The sequence below is a fragment of the Coturnix japonica genome, chromosome 2 (assembly GCF_054131305.1).
Source record: "Coturnix japonica strain WE chromosome 2, WE-NBRP24, whole genome shotgun sequence".
NCBI classification, from domain to species: domain Eukaryota; kingdom Metazoa; phylum Chordata; class Aves; order Galliformes; family Phasianidae; genus Coturnix; species Coturnix japonica.
In genome coordinates, this window is record NC_140664.1 from 102,586,956 (window position 1) to 102,608,273 (window position 21,318).

At 39.2% G+C, this 21,318-nt stretch overlaps 1 long non-coding RNA gene across 1 annotated transcript in view; it reads left to right on the forward strand.

The window, feature by feature from the left end:
• The window catches only part of LOC146762099 (uncharacterized), a 67,098-nt gene that overhangs the window by 31,869 nt on the left and 13,911 nt on the right, over nt 1–21,318 (forward strand). The window lies entirely within an intron of this gene.

Here is a 21,318-nt window from a genome sequence, read left to right on the forward strand (position 1 = left end):
TGTTTTGAGATTTACTGATGAGAAATGCTGCTATCACCCTTTCTATAGGGTTGGTTATACTATCACCCGTGAAAGGCCCAATTCTGTTAGATGCTAACAGAATGGTAATGAGAGTCATAATTCTTAGTATCTTCATCTGCTGTTCAATGTGCTCTGTACCATGAAGAAGTGGGTTCAAATTCAGGCATGTTTTCACATGATTTTTTTATTTATTTTGGAATCACAGAATCCCTAGAGTTAGAAGGGACCTTTAAAGGTCATCTAGTCCAATTCCTCTGCAATGAACAATGCAATGCAATGCAATGCAATGATACTTGGAGCCAGATCAGGTTTCCCAGGGCTTTATCCAGGCTCACCTTCAAATTCTCCAGGGATGGTGCATCCACATCTCTCAGCAACCTGTGCCAGAAATCTAAAGATTTGAGGGCTGTGTGGCAAGCAGTTATCAGGGAAGACCAAAGAAAAAAAATCATTAAGTACCTCATCCTTCTCCTTGTCTGTCATTACCAGCTTGCCTGTGTCACTCACTAGGGAGGACATGCCCTCCTGAACTTTGGTTTTCTGGTTGAGGTACCTGTAGAAGCTTTTCTTGTTCTTTTTGGCATCCCTAGCCAAGTTCAGTTCAAGCTGGGCCTTGGCTTTTCTGACTCCATTCCTACACAGCCTAGCAGCTTCCTTATAGTCTTCCCACAGTACCTGTGCCTTTTTCCACTGCCTGTGCATTTTCTTCTCGTTCTTCAACTTGACCAGAAGGTCCCAGTTCAGCTATGTTGATCTCTTGCCTTCTTTTCCTGATGTACTACAGCTGGGGATGGAGAGCTCTTGTGCCCTGAGGAAAGCTTCCTTAAAGATCTACAAGTTCTTCTATGCACCTTTGCCTACAAAGACAGTTTCCCAGGGTGTTTTGTTGACTAACTCCCTGAAGAGCTGGAACTTAGCTTTTCTGAAATTCCTGATTTTACTCTTTGCTTGTTTCACGTCCCTCCGGAGCATTAATTCAACCTTAGCATGTTCACAAGAACCCATGGAGCCTTGAATCCTGATGTCACCAATCAGTTCATTTGCATTTTTGGGCAACAGGTCCAGTACTGCATCCCCTTTGGTGGGGCAGTCTATTTTTTTACTCAGGAAGTTACCCTCGATGCATTCCAGGAGCCGTCTGGATTGTCTACAGCTCACCATGCTACTTTTTCAGCAGATATCTGGGTGTTCAATATCTCCCACCAGGACAAGCACTTGTGATCATAATGCCTCCTGCAGCTGGAGGTTGAAGGCCTCATTGACATTGTCCACTTGATCAGGTAGCCTGTAGTAGTTACCTGTAACAAGGTTCCCTTTTGCTGCCACGGTCTCTGTCACCCATCGTCTTTCAGCTTGCTCATGACAATTCCTTAGGGACAACTCTTTACATTCTATTCCTTTCTTGTTGTAGACAGCAATATCCCCTCCCTTCCTTCCTTGCTTATCACTTCTGAACAGCTTGTAGCCATTGATAGCCACACTCCAGGTATGGGAATCATTCCACCAGGTTTCAGTGATGGCAACTATATTGTGGTTTTCTTGCAGTAAGGGGTAGTGGCCTGCTGGCCATACCAGACTGTGTAGTTTCCTGGTGACATCCCTCACCCAAGTCCCAGGAACACAGTAGACTTCTCTAAGAAGTGGGTCTGCTTGGCATACTGGATATTCAGTTCCCTGTAGGAAAGAATTGCCTGCAGCTAATACCTGCCTCTTCTTTTTCAATGATGTAGTCTTGATTTTGGGAGAAGGCTTTCCCTGGTTTGGGTGTGTTAGTTTGTCTAATCTGAGCAGGCTGTTATAACCCAAAGCCAGTCCTTCCACATCCAGGGCCTCATAACTATGGTACAGGGGCACCTGGAGGGTTGAGGAGGCAAGGAAAGTTTTCATTTTCTGCTTCAAGCACAGACTTCCCTCCACCAGCTCCTTTCCTCTTGTCCCATTAAAAGACTGTTTTGTGTTTTATTTAATATTTCGGAAGCCTTCAGGTAGAGTAATAGGACTTCATTCTGCACTGGGGTAATTTGCAAAGAGTTCTAAAGATATGAGTGTAGCAGAGCTGATGCCACCATTGCTTTTCATGTTAAAAGACATGACTTCTCATTGTTTGGGGTTAAATTAGTCTTGTGCATAATAGTAAGTTATGACTGCAGCAATGTGCACTAAAACTAATGAGCGTGGATCTAATGCATGACAGGATGTCTTTCTGCCAAAAAGCCGCTCATATACCCTGCAGCTGCTGTTTATGCTGTTCAGCATGGAGAGAATTTTATAGATCTGATATTCCTATTCCCCAGAAACAACCTAGTGCTTTGGGAGAGAGATGGGACTGAAACTCATTCCAAGTCAAAATGTTGACATATTAGAGGGATCTTATCACACACAGAATCACACAGAATTGTAGGGGTTGGAAGGGACCTCTAGAGATCCTCTAGAGACCCCCCTGCCAATGCAGGTTCCCTACACCATCAGTAGTTTCCTGAGATGAAAATGTATTAATACTTAACTATATGTAATTTCTCTATTTCTTTCTGACACCTCTTCTACTCAACCTCTCAGACTGAAGCACAACATAGTAATGTACAGTGCATTTACACGGTAGTCCACTAACACTTCAGATAATGTAAGAAAATTGCCTAATAAGTTAGTACTCCATTTTATCAAATTGCAAACTGCCCTTCAGCAGTCATTTAACAAAAGTTCTTGACTGACATATTTCACTAATTCTAGTATGGAAAAGGTAGGTTGAGATTTTTTCATGTGCTGAGGTAAACATTTATTCCTGGACATCATTGCTTTGTTGATTGCATATGAAAATAATGCTCTCTTATTCTTTCTGAATTTGGAGGTTAAGGGACAATTGTCAGAAATCCTGTACACCATTAGCTTGTTTTATATGCCTAGATAAGGAAAGGGTAAACTGAAGTAAACCAGCGATCTGATTAGTTAGAAGTGGTTCTAATTTGTTTAACTGTAGGTCAACTGTTGTCTAGAGGATAACATCAAATCCTGTTCTACTTCACTTTCTTTGGTCTACTGCTGAAATGGTTTTATTTTTGTTGTTGGTGTTTTTTTTTAATTGGTCCTTTGCCCAGGGATTCTTGGGAATTTAGCTCAAGTGATTTGATAATTAATATATATATATATATATATTTCAAGTGAGTAGAGAATTGTTCTAGGTGCACAAATCTTACTTGCTTTATTAATGATTCCTTTACATGACAGTCTAGTGCCTGAAGGCATCACATCAAGACTCGAGTCATTCTGTTTAGAAGCTGGCTGTTGGATGAAGCTACATCTTTTATTGTAGAAATGCCTAATTTTATGCACTGAGCAAGAAGGTTATTTCAGAAGATTTCCAGAATGATTTCTTTAGGCAACAAATTAATGACAAGTGTCATGAGAGTCAGCAACACAGGATGGAGAGGATGAGTGCCAACTGAGCAATCGGAAAGAAGACATACTGAGTTTACATCCCAAGTTTTCATAGCGAAAGGGGTGCGGGGATGGCTTATCCAAGAAGAGACCAGGGGCTGCTCATACCTATGTGGACAGAGCCAGCTCCAGATGGCTTCAAGAAAAACCCAGCACTGAACAAAGCTGAGCCCATCAGCAGTGCAGGTGGCACCTTTGTGACAGCGCATTTAAGAAATGATAAAAACATTGCACAGCAGCACCTAGGAGGGAGGAGTGAGAACACTGTGAGAGAAACAGCCTGGCTATTCAGGAAGGTGGAGGGAAAGGAGGTGCTCCAGGTGCTAGAGCAGAGAATTGCCTGCATACTGTGGTGAAGAGAGTGGTGAAGCAAGTTGTCCTCATGCATCCAGCGGAGGATATGCCAAAGCAAATCTCCATGCTGAAGCCTGTGGAGGACCCACACCTCAACAGGTGAATATGCCCTAAAGGAAGCTGCAGCCTCTGGGGAGCCCATGCAGGGGCAGGTTTTCTCTTAGGAACTATGACCCATGAGGGACTTATGCTGGAACAGTCCATTCCTGAAGGACTGTACCCCATGGAAAGGACCCATCCTGAAGAGAGGAAAAGCATGAGAAAGAAGGAGCAGAAGAGAGGAACTGTTTTGAATTGACTTCAACCCCCATTCCCCATTTCTGTGAGTCAATTTGAGGTGAGAAGAGACAGAAGAATCAGTTAAGCCTGGGAAAAAAAAGAGCTGAGAGGAAGACATTTTTAGTTTAGTTTTTTATTTGTTTGTTTTTCACAGATTAAATTAATCTTCCCCAACTTGAGACTGTTTTGACCATGATGGTGATTGGTGAGCAGCCTCCTTGTGTTCATCTTGACCCATGAGTTTTCTTCATCTTATTTTCTCCCCCGTGTTGCTGGGGAGGAGCAGTGAGGGAGTGGTGTGGGGACTGTTAGCCAGCCAAGGTTAATCTACCACTGAAACTAATGATGAGGCTTTGCTCAAAAGATACTACATGGATGGTACAGAAATTTTAAATGTAAATCAAAAAGGATACAATCTTAACAATAGAAACTAAGTTACTGGGGGGGTGTGGGGGGAGTAAATATGATGTTAATATTCCAGGTCTCTTGATTTATTGACTTGTGCTCGAACTTTCAGATTTTAATTCCCAGACCTTGTGTGTGGCTACCTCTGATATAGGATGAACAAAGCCTTATTATTTTTCTGACTTGCTCTTTGTTTTATAAGTTGATCTGTTAGGTGGTAAATGATAAGAAGGGGAAGAAAGGGTTATGTTAATTTAAATGGATCTCTTTGTAGCTGCAGCATTTGGCTGCGCAAATCTATTTTTTATTATGACCAACAGGTTAGGAGTTCCAGTACTGCTTTATTTAAAGTACACTTTATAATACACACAGCCTGAATCCTTGACTTCATGATTGATTGTATAGCTGGGGGCTTGCATGTTTGATGAGTTGACCTCACTACCTGATCTGAAGAGCTCAGCTTGAGACATGGTTCACTTTGCAGGGTGTTTTCAAAATTAGACTGGACTCGCATTATAGCTACACAGGGATCAAGAAACCTGTTTGTGTAGTAAATTGTCAAATGAAGAGCATAGGGATGAGTATTGAATTCTTGTTTTAAGAAGGCATATCTGTGTTCTCTAGCCTAAATCCCTTCATAAAATCTTGTGAAGTTATCTGTTTTATGGATCATTAAATTAGAGAGGCTCCTTATGCCTTGATTTCATGTTTATATTTTTGTACTGATGATTATATGCATCAATGCCCTTTGTAAAGAACCATTAGCACAAAATGATTGTTTTCAATTGTAAGTCCATAGATAGAGATGCTTTTTTAGTTGCGTCTGAAGCACATTCTGCTCCTATAAATGTCAGTTATAAAAGGGAGAGTGGTGAAGTATTCTGATGGCAAGAAACCATCAGAGCAACACCCAGTGAGTGTATCTGGGGTAGCTCCAGTTGGGATGGGAAGCAGCCTAAGCCATGTTACTATAACACATGGATAGGTCTCTGCTGACAGACTGTATTTATACCCTTCCATGGTGGCCCTCCTTTAACAGTCTGCTGATTTTCTAGTACATAACTATGTGAGCAATAGGATGATGGTGTGGGGTTTATGTTCATATCAGGACAAGAATTCTTTGTCTTTATGATTGTAATCTTTAAGGTAGAAAATAATATCTCTATTACAGTAACACTGAAAAGCATCTGAAAAGCAAAGAGAGGCCAGTCAGTGTCTTAGCAAACATATCCGCTTTGGTAGAATAAAATAATTGCTACTAGCAGAACAGCAGATTGTAGTGGGTCCACTGCCCAGCTACTGATAAAGAAGGGGAGGCTGCAAGGAAATGTGGAAAAATTTCAAGTAGAGGAAGAAGAATGGTATTCAGATACCGTAAAGAAAATACATCCACACAAGAAAAAGCAGTACGTCCAACCTAATTCTGGAAAAAGAAAGCACCTGTAGGAGCTGGGGCACAAATGAGCTACTGTTCCTCAAGGACACGGACTAAATACGAATGATCCAAAAGGAATGCCTTTCATTTATCTATGCTTTTTACAAAGATCTGCAATGCTCTAGCAGGAGCTGAAATTAAAGAATATGTTCATGCTGAATACCCTTGTCTTTTTTTATTAATGTAACACCATGGATTGGAACAGTTACAGCTGCGTGAAGTTCTGGGGAAACAAGCCTAACAGCAAAGTTAAACATGGTTTTACTTCTTGTCCTTGGCACCAGACAGGTGGGCTACAGGACCCACTGCAGAAGGTTTCAGGCAGGATTGCTGTATCCACAAATGTGTTACAGACCCAGAGTAAAGATGATTCTTGGAATCTTGCCAGATCCAGCTGGCTTGGAAACCTGTGGGATGCAACTGTTGGGTCCAATTACAGCAGATTGATGATTGTCTATGAGAGGGACTCAGACGGGACTATGACAAACAGTAATTTGAATTTCCAATACATTTTTCCAAAATCTTTCATGAAAAAAAACCCCACAAATATTTGCTGCCTCAATAAAGAGCTGAGGCCATAAATTAGAAGAAAAAGATAGTAGGTTTGTTTTGTTTTGTTTTGTTTTGTTTTGTTCTGTTTTTAAGGGGAAAAGAGATGTTTTCCTTCCTTGGATAGTTTTTCTTGTGTCTCAGCTTTTAACAGTTTCAGAATTGAAAGAGAAGGAAATCCTGAAGTGATGTTAGAGGTGATCATTTCAGACTTTTCACTGTTTGCCTACCATCCATCTGACCTGATCCCCAGAGCGTGCAGTCTGTAACTGTTGGAGATGAATACATTTTCTGCCAGCAGTTCAAATAGGACCACATGTTTTGGTTTTATTTGCATTTTTCTCTGTGAGAAGTCAACATCATAAATTAATTTTAAACATGAATTAGAAGTTAGCCATAAAGGTGATTCATGTCATGTGTAAGGTGTATTTTTAAAGGGGAATTACCATTACATGGCTTACGACAAGGATTTCCTAATTTATTTTTTTTCCTTTTCTTATTCCATGGTGACATTTGAAGTAAAGCCAAGTTCAGTGCCTGTCATTTCTTCATTTAAGGTCTTCATGTTCTAAAAGAGATTTGGATTTTGCATCCATTTCTTTAGGAAACTCAGAAATTTCTACATTTGTGAAAGGCTGATTTATTCTAAAATCTGGTAATGGGCTTCTCCTAGAAATCTCCAAATTTCTGCTAATTGCAATCTTTTGTTTAAAGACTTAAAGCCCTGAGGATGGTGTTTTTGCTCAGAAGAACAGTATCTCTGCCCTTTCTACGATCCTTTCTTGCCTGTAGTACATCACACCAGCTAGTGAGTTCTCTCTGTTAAATATGGCCATAAGTAGTAATATTTTGTCTTTTCAGTTGATGACTGTTGGCAAGCAGATTCCATTATGTGTTCTTAGCTTTTTGGCAATTGTCAAGCTATTTTGGATTCTGATAACTGACTTCTTTGTCGGAGCTATCCCTTGCTTTTAGAAATTTTCTGGAGAGGAAAAAAAAAAAAAGATATACCATAAAATCTGCACTGAAGAAGCAGTTGGAAGGAAAAAGAAAACATTTGGTTTTATAAATAAATGTGTAGTTTGGGCTTTTCAGAGTGTGATTCTGGTAGTGTTCTTGGAGCAAGAGACCTTTTAGTGTGTTTTGTACAATCCCATAGACATAACTTTGACAGGCAATATACGGATTCTTCCTCACATTTGAAGTGTCATAGCTGTTATTAGATGTTATCACATGTAGGTCACATGAGTTCCTGGGCTCCTATTGTATTTTCACAGCTTGCTTCTGTCTTTGTTTTTGCCAAACACTGATGGTGCATCCTTTATGGATAAAGGCGTTTTAATAAAACTGTTAGCAGGGTGGAATTTTGGCACCTGTATCAATTCTGGCAGAGGAGTGCATCTGTACTGATTGCTGTGATCAGACAGAGAAAGACCTAACTTCATTTCCATGTCAGTTAAGACTATAATTTCCCTCTATTGCAGTTTACTTTCATTTAGTTTGTGCTCAAGGGCCTTCCACATGGAATGATTTCTGCTGGGTGAAAAGTCTTGCTACAGCTGAGAGGTCACAATATAACACACTGTATTGATTGTAATGAATTCTTGGTGTTTTCTTTAGTCAGGAAACATGAATTAATCCATTTTAGATCCTGAAATAAAAGTTGAATGAAGATTGATTGTACCTATGGCTTGCAACTGCATTTATGGAGGCTTACTATCAGGTATGAGTGGTATGTCAACAGCTTGGCTATGCAATCTCATAATTTTTCTTGTTTCCCTTTGTGTGAGAGCCTTTATGTTGTGTTATCGATGCCCAATGTAAATATGACCAAAGCTTTGCTGAGGGAATGGCAGTGTATGTTTTGTTAAATTGTGAAAAAGAGTTTATTTAATTAAATGTGAGGTTTTGGATTGTAGCTCTCATGGAGGAAAAAAGTGTTGGCTGTTTCTAACAAGAACACAACCTTGTCTAGCAAGGAATGAGTGAAAATAAATCACTTCTCAGTGGGAGAGAAATGAAATGATCTACAAGTTCGCTGTCTTCCCAAGAGGCAGTGAATAGGAAGATGTGGACAAGGCTATTCATTCCTTTTGTTTCTCTCTGTTGGTTCCCTATGTGCTTAGGTCACAGATTTTCAGATCATTTCCAGGTAAAAATCATTGCTTCTAATTTACATTCAGTTGTCTGTGCATTTATGAAAGAAGTAAAATAACTGACTGTCAGGGCAGGCTGCAGGTGGCCAATAGCTTTCTCATTGATGAAGTGCTGCTTATGTTGGGTAATGCAGCTGGAGAGCACCCAGTAGTGCTGAATATAGCACTTCTTGACATGACTAATGCGACCACCTCATGAAACAGTGTCTTTTTTTCCTTGTTTGGATTAAGCTGCCTTAAAGAAAATCTATCTTGATATCCAGGAGTTGGTATGCTAAATAGGCACAATTCTGTAAATATTTAGTTATTAAAATACACAAAGTACTTCCTAAACAGGAAAGCAAACATCAGCAGCAAAAAAGTCAAGTCCCATACCCAACCAACCTGGGACAAATCTACTGTGATATAAATTATGGAACACTGTTGACTTTGGAGTCATGGTACATCTGCACACCATGATGGAATTTGTTCCATGGAATTTGCCATACTGAATTAGACTTCATATCAATCTGCTTTACAGACTTGTCTCTGAACATAGCCAGCACCAGATGTTTCAGAGGGAAGGTGGAAAAAACCACCTGCTTTGAGCAGAAATGAGGCCAATGTGTTCTTTATATTAGGTGCCCTCCTGAGCAACCATTAGGTATAGGTTTAGGTCTGAAAACAGAAAGTGCAGTGTTGTTTCACAAAATTTATAGCATCTCTAAGTATTTTTGATGATTTATAAACGTGATTTTGTGTATATTTTTGAACAACATATATATATATATATATATATTTAAAATGCTTCAGAATCAATAAGGCTTTCAGCTCTGACAAGGTGATAAACCTGTATGTCTAGAGATGCCAAATTTGTGACAACAGATGGCAATACTAGAAGAGGATATGATGAGGTCTTTTTGGAGGTCTTTTTAATGAGATCTCATATGCAGGAAAAGTGTTTCCGTCTACTCATTTAATGCCTTAAAATTTCTTTAGCAGATGATGAAACATCTTCTAGACTGTCAGAACTTTTTGTCAGTGATCATGTGTATATTTATGGTCATTAGAATTAATGTAATTTCAGTGAAAATATTAAGTTTCAAAGTGCTTGTCCTATGATTGTGGTTTAGATCAGACTGGGCTGCATGCAGACATTAATTACTGCACAGTAATTGGATCTGTGTGATGAAGTTTGGATCTTTGCTGTCCCTGTGAAAGAGTGATTTTTATCACACAGAACAATATGAAGTTGCGGAAAAGGGATTGTCTCTACTTCCATTTTTGCTTCTTACCTGGGTAGCAGTTATCGGTGGTTTACAGGAATAAGGTATTACATGCACTGGTTTGAAACACGTCATCTTGGGCCCAGATGTTCCTGGGGAGCCTCTGCAGATAAATATTCTATTCCATTGTAAGTATCCCCAAAGGCAGGGTCATGCTGCAGCCTTTTTTTTGATGGAAGTGAATGAGTTTTATCAGAAGAGCATCTTCTGGATTGTTTAAACTTTTCTTGCTAGAGGACTGTTGTAGGCTTCTGAACTTTCAGGTTCTGCTGTTTCTTTTAGTTATCATTATTTCACAACAACTGCCTAACTCTGCTTTATCTAACGAGTTACATTCCTAACAATTACATGGCCACATGCAGAAAGTCAAACTGGGCTTCCAACATCAATCTAATCAAGTGATGTCAGCTCTCTAGGCTAAAATACTTATACTTTAGCCTTTACAGAGCAGAAAAAAATATGTTGATCACCCCAAAGGTAAAGCTTCCTATTTATTTTTGTGGAAACTTCAACAGATATAAAGAAAACAATAACACCATTTGATAGAGCAAAGTCTCAGCTTCAAAACTCTGTTTTCCAACATAGTCAGTGTCAGTAGCCCTGCATTTTCAGCAGTGATGAACAAGAGACTTCATGCTATCCTTGTTAAAATCTGAACCAATGAAGGTGACCCACTGTTGTCTCCACTGCTGAAGTGGCACCACCCACCACCTCACTGTGCTCACAACCACTGTTCGATCTCCATAAACATTCAGCAAGTGCCCATGAGTGTCAGTGGGTGCAATTTTTTTCTGCATGGATGGATTCAGTTTCACCCCTTTGCTTCAGACACAATTCCATGCCAGATTCCATTCTATCAGATTGCCACTGTGCTGCTATCTGCCACACAGCAACAAAATGTAATGGAATACTGGTGGGAAGGTTCACCTTCTACTGCTGTATCACCAAAATATGCCTCTGATGTTATGAGCCAACGCCATAAAATAGGAGGTATTACTTCCAGAGCAGCCTTTGTGCATGAGTAGAAGTGCATGCCATATAAAGTATGCAATATTGCAGGCTGGCTGCTTGCACTGGCTGAGTTTCATGTTTGGTGTGATCTTGATGCGACAGAATGCTCTGCCAGTGCTGAGGAATCATAGTTCATCAAATTTAAGAGGTGCTGTTGCAGGAACTTTGGCCTGATCTGAAATCACTGGAAAGATTTATTTTTGGTGGCTTTAGAGCAGGTCCTAGTAGCATGAGGAGAAGTTTTCTTAATGACTCTCAAAGGGAGAACAAATACTATTACCTATAAGTCCTGAGAGGTTTCTCTGCAATCAGATTATATGCACAATGCATTTTTGAGATCATAAATTGATATATATGCCAGTCTTTAAGGATTAAAGAAAAGTGTCTCACTGGTACCTATTTCTAACATGGTTTTAGCTCTTAATGATTCCTAAGGTGATTAAAGTGAGAGGTGTACAACAAAATGCCTCTAAAGCTTCTAGGACAAATAATAATGTTTATATTCAGCTGAAACTAACAAACAAAGAAGGGCAAAATCATTGTGCTGAGGCTTTATTTTTTTTCTCCCCCTTCTTGTCCATATTGCCATTTCTGGAATTGCTTTTTGAGCGCTGGGTATTTATATCCAATGTATACAAATCTAAGAACAGAAAGTCTGATTTTCCTCTTTTCATGCTTTATTTTTTTTCCCCCTTTTTTTCTTTTCTTTCTTTTTTCTCTTTTTTCATTTTTATTCTTTTTTCTTTTCTTCTTTGAGTGCTTGTAAACCTCAGGAAGGTAAAGCTGTTTGGCAAAACAGTTTTCCAGCTGTTTTGTTACAAGATATGATTAAGGTCAATTTGTGGTTGGTCAGGAAACACATCTTCCATTACATACAGTTTGATTTTTTAAACTCACAGCTTCTAGTTCAGTCTTTCAGTCTGTTATGATTAGAAAATCTTTTCCCATAGCTATCAGGAAAGATGCCTCCTGTTTCTCAGATCTCTCCTTAAAGCGGTCTATTTTTAGGCTATATCCTCAAGAATTTTTGCAACATGCTGGTGACTGAGGTAGTGAGATACCTAGTGGACAGAAAAATAGAGGATTGGGACACTCACTTTACATGTGATTTGCTGTACGTATTCTTTTCTCAGAGATTGTAAGCAAGGAGACAAGTGTTAAACAAAGACAGATGAGATGATATAGGCAAATAGTAATACTGATGTACAGTGATGGCAGAATATGTGTTGCTTCTGAGTAAAACATTTTTGAAACATGTAACAGATGTTCAGTTTTGACTCAGCGCAGATTTATCCCACATTGAATACTTCATTGTAATTTTCATCTATAAGTAGAGGTAGATGAACTGTTATGTGCTGGTGAAGATTGAAAGTTGTTTTTCTTTCAAGTTCACCTTGTAGTTTGCGTAGAAGATGTAAGCAAGATATTATAGACATGAATGACCTCCTATGAAATTGTAATCTTCTAGCAGAGAACTGAATAATCTTAATTATAATCTTCTGGAAGAGAAAGTTGATCCTTGTACATGCTGAAGGTCTGGTAGAAGGAAGACTCCTCCTCCAGCTCATTACTATTGAAAAGTAGAGTTGAGCTCTACTCATGTCTGGCAGCTTGACCTTCCATGATCCAAGCTGTTCACACACCACGTTACCCCTTCCAGGCAGCAGGTGGCCTGCTGGGAGCTGACTGATTCACAACAAAAAGCCAGAGGTTTTTAGGCCTGCAATATCTAATGCATTAGCCTAAGCCTGAAAGAGAGAGATCTTTCTTATTCATACAATGGAGATGAAATCTGGGCCATAAATACAGATTCAAACTTCCCCATCCTCCTTCTGCAAAATATGTTTCATTTTTTTGCACAGAAATGAGGGAAGTCATTCACTGCTGGCTTGGGTTCAGTTCTCTTGTTATCAGACGAGAGTCATGGCTACCATAGGAGAGCGGAGCAGAAATGTGTGGAAACATTATTAACTTCCAAATTAAGCACAGTATTTGCAAGTTGCAACTGGGAGAAGAGGATTTTTAATTAGGAATCTTGACAAGGCTTAAATGAATTGTTTTTGTCCCAGTAAAAACTGTGGCCTTGATAAATTTATGTTATTGAAAAGCAAGTTAATTTCCCCTGTTCAATTCTTCTTTCAGTGACTGTTATACATCATAGGAACTAATTTATGGGAGAAAGTGCTGAATGGGAATTGATGATTATTTTGCGAATAGCTTAGCACAAAACTATTCACAGGAGTAAAGGAGGTTGGGATTTTGTTCCCCATTTAGGCTCCACAAATGCTATTATCAGATGCTTCAGAAGCTGGAATCACTTTAGTGGCATACAAGAATTTAATGTAAACTGTGTGTTAGTACTTCATTCCTATATGACGGGCACACAGTAGTGAAGATACCAGTTTTTTTCACATATTAAAAATCCCACAGCATTACCACTCATTTCCCAGTTCTAAATAGGTTAGGTCTTAAGCCTATAAAGAGAAGTGTTCCGCTGCAGCAGAAGACAGCTCCCACCAGTAAATAGCTTCTCCCCACCCTTTGTGGTAGGAAATGCAGTCACTCATTCAGAGCTGTCAGCAGTGCCTAACCCTTTTCTAACAAAGTGAATCCAGTTACTCTGCATTTGTAATACAAACTATTCATGTTCAGGTGGTTGCTTTGGCTACAGCAGGTAAGTAGCATGTGAATAACTAGATACATGGTACCCTGCATATATAAAACACGATTTCTTTCTTTCTTTTTTTTCTATCTGATTCTGTTGCCACAATCACGTTATCATCCCTTCCTAAATAAGCTTGTGTTTCCCATCTAGAGATGTTGCTTCACATCACAGAGATGAACTTCCAGTTTGAGTTCATCCAGGCAGAGCTATCATGAATCCTACCCTTTTTCTGCTCAAATGCCTTTGGGACAAATATCTGTTAAAGCCACCTGGATGGATGGTCAGAAGGAAATTTTACTTTGTTAGAACTATCACATCTACAGAGTGTTTTTGCAGTGTGGGTGGTAGTGATTTGGAAATGGCAGTGCTACAGGAAAGACAGAGCGTTTGAGAGGTTTGATTAGTTGGCAGGGAAACCCCTTCCCCTAAAGTTGTTCATGGCTTTCACTTCAAGCTGTGGAGAAGTGCAAGAAAAACTCCAGCACAGATAGCTCGGGAAAGAGCAGACCTTTTATGTGAGTTTTTAAAATTATTATTATTATTTTTTTCCACAGGGTGCGTATGTCAAAGATTTTGTCAACAGTCCCTATTCAAGGGTGATTCTAATGGCCAACTGCAAGAGGTCATACCAGGTTGCACAGTTATGCAAACTCTGCAAATTCTGTGGTCTTCTGAATGCACACAATTCTCAGAGAAGCCAATTATTTCAAAGGTAGAATTTGACCCCATGCTGTCATCTCCAGTAATTATGCGATTCAATTAAATTAAGGTGGGAAAGTCACTTAGGCAATTTTGAAAAATCACACTTAAAATGATTAAATAGGAAGGAACAAACATTTATATTCATATGTAGGCATATGCATACATATGCATAATGCATGTCAAAAGATGGCATGCACAGTCATGCTACTAAGGATAATTCAATTTTACCTTGACTATCGACTACACTCAACCCTGTGGCATACAAGTGTCTTCTCAGATTCTTCTTCTAGGAGCAGAAGCTTGTTTATTAAGGTCTCTAACTCTGCTGGACCTGAGGGACTTTATTTATTTGTCTACTCTTTCAATTTACATGCTTGTGTGTAAATATGGTAGATAAGGAAAGATCAAAGGAATCTGCCTTGAACTTGAAACAGAAGGTACAAAGGTACAAAGATGCTTAATCCATCATTGATGCTGTTTTCCAAGTTATTCCTTGTTGCTTTGTTGTATGAGGCCTTATACAGGGCTCTCGAAGCATAGAAGGAATATGCCCTGAATGCCAGACAGATGAAAGGGGACAGCTGAGGGGTAAGTGCTGAAGTAGCTGAGGGTGGTGGGATCTGAAAATAGAAAGAAAATAATTGCTGCTGATGTGAATTTCCCAGCACACTTGCAAGAATACATGGATAGAAGCCAAATAGGCTCAGAAAAGATCTTAGCTAACAACTGATTAATATTTAGCCTCTGTTCTCTTTCTCTCCCATGCTGTTTAAAAAGCTGCACCTCTTTTTGACATTCTCTAAGATGCATCTGAGGCAAAATACTATATCACACCATTCTTTACTTTTGTTCATAGCGCTACAGCAGTGGGTTTAAAAGGAGAATCATTTCTTCTATCAGATGTCAGAGAAAATTTGGGATCGCTGTTGAGTGCTTAGCAGTTACACAGTGCATGATTGATGTGACACTGAGTGGGAGTAGGATAACTTTTAGGAGTGATCACCAGTTTTAGGTGCACTCTGAGCTGCATGCCAACTTTCAAAGCAGTGAGCTAGCAGCTGGTCAGCTTGACCTTGGTGCACTACAGACCTGCCTGGTGTTCTGTCAGCCTGGCCATGGTGTGTGACATCAAAGTGTAGAACAGCAGCAGGAAGACTGCCAAGTCTGAAAAAGGATGCATGTGGACCTGCGATCTCTTCCTCCCCTTGCCTTAACTCATCATGAAATGAATGTAATGTGATTGTGGAAAAGTCTCTACAGTTGGCAGAGGTTTGATAATTTGCTTGAGAGAACTCTGTCATGAAGATGTGTGGTTTCTAATGTGAAAACAAAATACCAGAACATCCTGGATCTTCTGTGTTTCCTCTCCCATCTGATGCAGGCCAGCCCTTAGCCACTCCAAAATATGCTACACAGAATGATTGGATATAAAACTGAGTGGTGTTGATTTGCTCTTGTTTACTCATCCTGCAGGCCGATTACATCAAGTTGTAAGTCTTCATCATACATAAGGTAAAAGGGAGAGTTTGTATAAAGAAAAGGGAGATATTTGAGTCATGGCTTGATTTAATTTTACTGTGAAGACAAATCCTTTCTTACATTCAATACAATCTGATAAAGACTTGCATAGAAATGCATCTCTTATGCAAAGGGTGTACAGCAGTAAGTTATTTATATTGCCTCTCTGAGTTGGTGGAACTGGATCTTTGAAAGTAGTGTTTGTACATGTAAGTTATGGTGTACTCAAATGAGTATACACTGCACTTGTAAAGTTTATGAGATAGGCTTGGTAGCACAGCAACTTGGTAAATACAGATTTAGTTCAGATCTAATTCACATCTTCCCAGAACCTCAGTCTAACTCCTGTCAGTGTTTATATATACACATATATAACAGGTAGCTGCTATCTGCCTGTATCAGATACGAGACAGTTGTCTGCCCCCGAAATTATTAAAATGAGAAATATTTGCAGTCAAGCAAACATTTTAAGGTCTTAAAAGTTCGGTAAATTATAACACAGTCACTATGAGATATCCTATATTTATAATTTCATGCAATTTAATCAACATTACATATTTTTTTGAAAATAATATTTTATTTCCAAGCAGTCAATAATTAGAATCTATTAGAGAACACAGTTAGATTTTCCATAAAAGATTTAAGACATTCAAATTCCTCATTTTGACTCCATGAATCTTCTATTGCTTGTTTGACAGAAAATGAGTTTTTCCTGAATGCTTTTTTCTCTTATCATCGCTTATGATTGACTCCAAATCAGCAGAATAGAACTGGATGCCAAAGCCTCAGCCTGTTTTGAGCCTAATTTCTTATGGTTTGTGCTCTGAAAGTGTATTTAACCTCCTTCAGAATCAGCAGTAAGCATCACTAGCTTTCATAAGGCAATAACATGGGCACACATGCTTTGTTTTACCATTCTGAATGTGTTAGGACATGTCAAAATGAAAATCAGATTACACCTTCTGAGGGATGCAGTGGTCAGGGTATGCATTCCTGGGCATTCCACTGCAATGGCTGGTACTGCAGCCTTCCCCTTGATACTGGGGCAGAAGACACACTGTCTGCTGACAGCAACAACTTAAAATATGTCCTTGGGACATCCCACAAATGTGCCTTATTACAGCTCTGGTTGCTCTTTGCCTAAAGTCTTTGCCATATCTGGCATGTGAAGCTTCTTTCTAGTAGAGTGAGAATGGCTAATTGTGAGCTTCTATAAGAATACTGGATTTCTTAAGCTGTTAACAGGAGAGCTCAAAAGAGATATTGTTGGAACTTTTTATTTATTTATTTTTTATTTTTTATTTTTTATTTCTTATCTTGAACCCTGGATAGAGAGAAAAAAAAAATGGAAAAAAGGTGTTTTACTCATACGGACTTGAAATATATATGGCCATGAATTTCATGAGCTTACTAATGTGACTGTCAAGTCTCTTACACAAAAACCATCATTTGCATTTTCCATTTAAGAACTTGATATTTTTTATAAACTTACTTGAATTCTGTAAAGAGAGCTGACAGTTCCTAAAGAGAAAAAAAGCCACGTTATTATTATGTCACTTATAGAAATGCTAATGGCAGGATATGAAGGACAGCATAATTATAGTGTTGCTCTAGTGATTCTTTGGTTAAGGTTTTCTCAGTACTTTAATTATAAACTACTTATTTCAGCAGTTTAACTTTCAGAATTCTCAGTCAAACACCCTTTGTGTTCAATTCACTCTTTGTGGTGTTTGTTGGTGTAAAAAGAGCCTTCTGTAGGTAAAGTAGAAGCTCCGTGCAGTTGGGAGAGTCCACTTTTATGGAGAACAGATGGACTAAAGAGAAAGACTATGGAAAGGACTGTTGTTTTCTGCACAAGAATCAAACTGCTGTGGAGAATTAGGTGAACTGAAGTAAACAGGAAGGAGAAAACTCTCATAAGAGAGGGCTGGGAGAGAGTTAGACATATGTCAAGCAAATTTGACAGAACGAATTTGAAAAGCAGCACAATTAGTAAATGAAATCAGATGAGGTTAAAGCACAGTTGGAAAGAGAGAAGCCTGTCCCTCTCTAGCCAGCATCTTAGAGACCTGCCACCTCAACACATCTGAATGTGGGGGAGGAACTTTAACAGAAGAACAAAAACTTCAAAAGAGTATCAGCTTACGTGCTTGCCCAGCAGGCAGAGTTTTCTATATCCTACAAAATGGTTTTTCAGTTGTTGAATCCATTCTTGAAGCTTTGGTCCATTAGTTCTGTTGGGATTTAATGTGCAGTGCTTTTAAGCTCATCTCTGTGTGAATTTTGGAAAGAGAGAAGTCTTAAGTTTGTGACCAAATCCTTTCCTGAAGCAAGGCCAAGAGAAAGGACAAGTAGTTCTGTTGGACTCCTCAAGAGACAAATCTAGAGGCAGATCACATCATTTGAACAGCACTGCAAACTTCTCAAAATCATGAAGCACAAATCCTATGATTAACAAGGCTCCTTTGTTCAGAGAACTGCAATTTGAGAAGCCTGATCTATAAAGCTTCGCAGACCTCGTTATGAGCTTGTAATCCTGTGTTTGTTTATTTACTGTAATAAGTGTATGCTGACAGTTTTGCCTAAAAAGCTGCTGCTGCTTGTCCTTGATGGGGAACAGCAAGAAGGACACTTTTAACTTGTGTTGTGATTCAGTTCAAATTGGTGGTGTGAAAGCTGGGGAGTGAGACTGAAAGAGGAGAGTGTGGCTGTGGAACAGTTTGCAATAGTTTGTAAGAGTGAGAATTACCTTGATTTCCTCTTGACACTTTCTGTCCCTTTCTTTCCTCTTCCCTTTACATCAAGCAAAGGTTTTTGGAACATTCACAATAACATACTGTCCTTGCACCTTGCCAAAGGTGATAAAATTGGGTTTATTCTGAGAAGCCACAAAATTCAAGGGAATCTGCATCAGCTTTGATAACAAGAATTTTTGCCAGACTGTAGTACAACTGGGTTTGGTTCGGTTTTGTTATTCTTGTTTCTACTGCTGTGAGAGAAGAGGTGGAAACAGGAACATATTTGCATGCCTGTATGCGGGGAAAAAAAACAGCTTAACAAAGATTTATGAGGTAAATTATGATGTTTGTTAAATACCCAGGTGGAAAATAAGAAACTCTAGACGTGGTGAGTAGAGAGGGCATCTGCAAGAAGCTGTGATTCAGAGAAATGGAAAGGCTCAAAATTTAATTTAAAATGAAATAGAGCTCCATTTCATGAATAACAACAAGGTGTTTTGTGGTGCCTCTCCACCTCTGCCTGACGTTGACTCCTGCATTCTCCATTTTTGTTCTTTTTTTTCCTGGTACAGGAGGTACACAGGTAGCTTAATGAGAGACATTACTTAGTCAGTCTATAAAGATTCTGCCGTAGAGTTTTGCAGCATAGTAGATATCAGGTGAGGAATTAGTTGTTGAGGGGAAAAGGAATTAGAGTGGAACTCAGACTTGTCAACGTAAGTGTTTCACCCCTGGCCTGCACTACACTGTGCGTAAGTGCAGCATCTCCTCATCTTATCTCATCTTGTCTCACTATGAAGTGGGAGCTGCTGGAGTTAGGAAACTTGATCTGCAACCACTGCCCCATGCTCACAGGGACACAGACATGAGTAGCACTGAGCAGTGCACACTGCTTTTAACATGACATAATGGTAAAGTCAAGAACTATTAATTTTTTAATCATAAAGCATAGGGGAGTTGAAAGGCAGTGTTATCTGAAAATATTTCATTCCCAGTATTTCATTACCAGCAATATTTTTGTCTTTCTTTCTGGAAGAGAAGTTAGTCTTCAGTTCAAAAGTTTTCCTTTTGAACATTGCTTGCTCCACTTCAAATAAAAATGGAATCACCAGCATGCAAGCCTTTCATCAATTGAGATGCTTCTGGAAACTGGCCCACCACTTGTGCTAACTGATGAGAACAATTTTGTCTCTGTATTAATTCTTGCTGTTCAGAGGCATCATGCTGCAGAAGGGCTGCTTATTTTTGAGTATTTCCATTCCAGCAATGCAACAACAAGTAAAAGAGGAGGTAAACATTTCTGTTCGGTGGTCTAGGCCAGCAGTGAAAGGCATTAAGAGCTGTCTGCCCATGCTTTGCTTCTTGATATCATCAGTGATGTCAGGTTTGGGTGCACTACATTTCAATTAAACAGAATATTAAACAAACAAACAAACAAACAATTAACTAAGTGCCATTGCAGATGGGAGTTGTTACTGGTCCAGACAGCTCAAGCTGGTTGATTTCTGTCTCTGTGCCTGTGAATTGGATATAGGCTGCTTAGCACATACAGAGTTACCCACAAGTTTAGACAATGTAGGTACTAAATAAGAGCTTGCTGCTGTATTTTATGTGTGCAGTGTGTTTTCTCCACGGTACCTACTTTTACCTAATCTCAGCTATTAAACTACACTGCCATCAGTTAACAGGACCTTTTTAGAAGACAGAATGGAATGGCAATTTGGTGTAATACAGATGAATCTCCTAAAGTTGTTTTCTTCTTATCGCTTTATTCCCCTGGGAAATGTCCAGCATAAGTAAATAACACCAAAGTGGTTTTCATTCGATGAAATCATGATTTTTGCCCAGCTGTTTCACTCTGCTACATTTCAAAGTGAGACATTTGAAATTCTCTGACAAAATAGTTTAATTAGAACTTAAAAGGAAAAAAAAAAAGAAAAAAAAAAAGAAAAAAATATTCTTTAAAGCTTAGGCATACAGAATTAAGTGCCCAAACCTTCGATATACATTCCAAACACATTTTTATAGTGGTTTAAGGCACTAGTGGAGCAGATTTGCTGTTACTGGCTAAGAAAGGCAGAGTATTTTTCTTCTCACAGGCGAAGGTGAAAGTGTTACAATACAAGCTACCATAAAATAGATGAGAGTAGAGATAAATGCAGTATTTGAGAGAGAAGGAAAGGCATTACAAAAAGGACCTGAACCACCTAGTGATGTGTTTGTTCAGCAGAGCTTTTAGAAAGAGCACTAATGGCCCATTTTATCTATCACCCAAAAGTCAATGAAAAACGCCCATTGACTTAAACAGGGATTGGATCAAGCGCTGAGCTTTTAGGAATAATTATACTGAGTGTGCCAAAATTCTCTTCAGGCTGAATGCTGCTCCCTCCATTATGTGTCCTGGCTTGCAACAAACAATCCCCCTTTCCTGCCTGCACAAACCCAAGTGGTAGCTCTATTCCTCCCAATTTGACTTGCGGAGGTTGAAGAAGCTTTTTAGACCAGAGAAGCAATCCAGACCCAGCAAATGCAGGTGGATGGGAAAGCCACATTTAAAATGTCTTTGTTGCAAGTATTCTTTCCTTGATGTCTAGAGCACAGCTGGTGGGTTAGGAAACCTTTTGACTTCTGAAGGTTTGTTTTCTCTCCTTTCCCTCAGGCCACTGTGCTGTTTGGCAGAAGGAACAATGTAATCCACTCTTCCCAAGGGATCTTTTTTATGATAAGTATTTTGGCAAGGAGAGTGACCACTATTCAGTGCAGTGCAGTGCACCCTCACTTAGGTTTG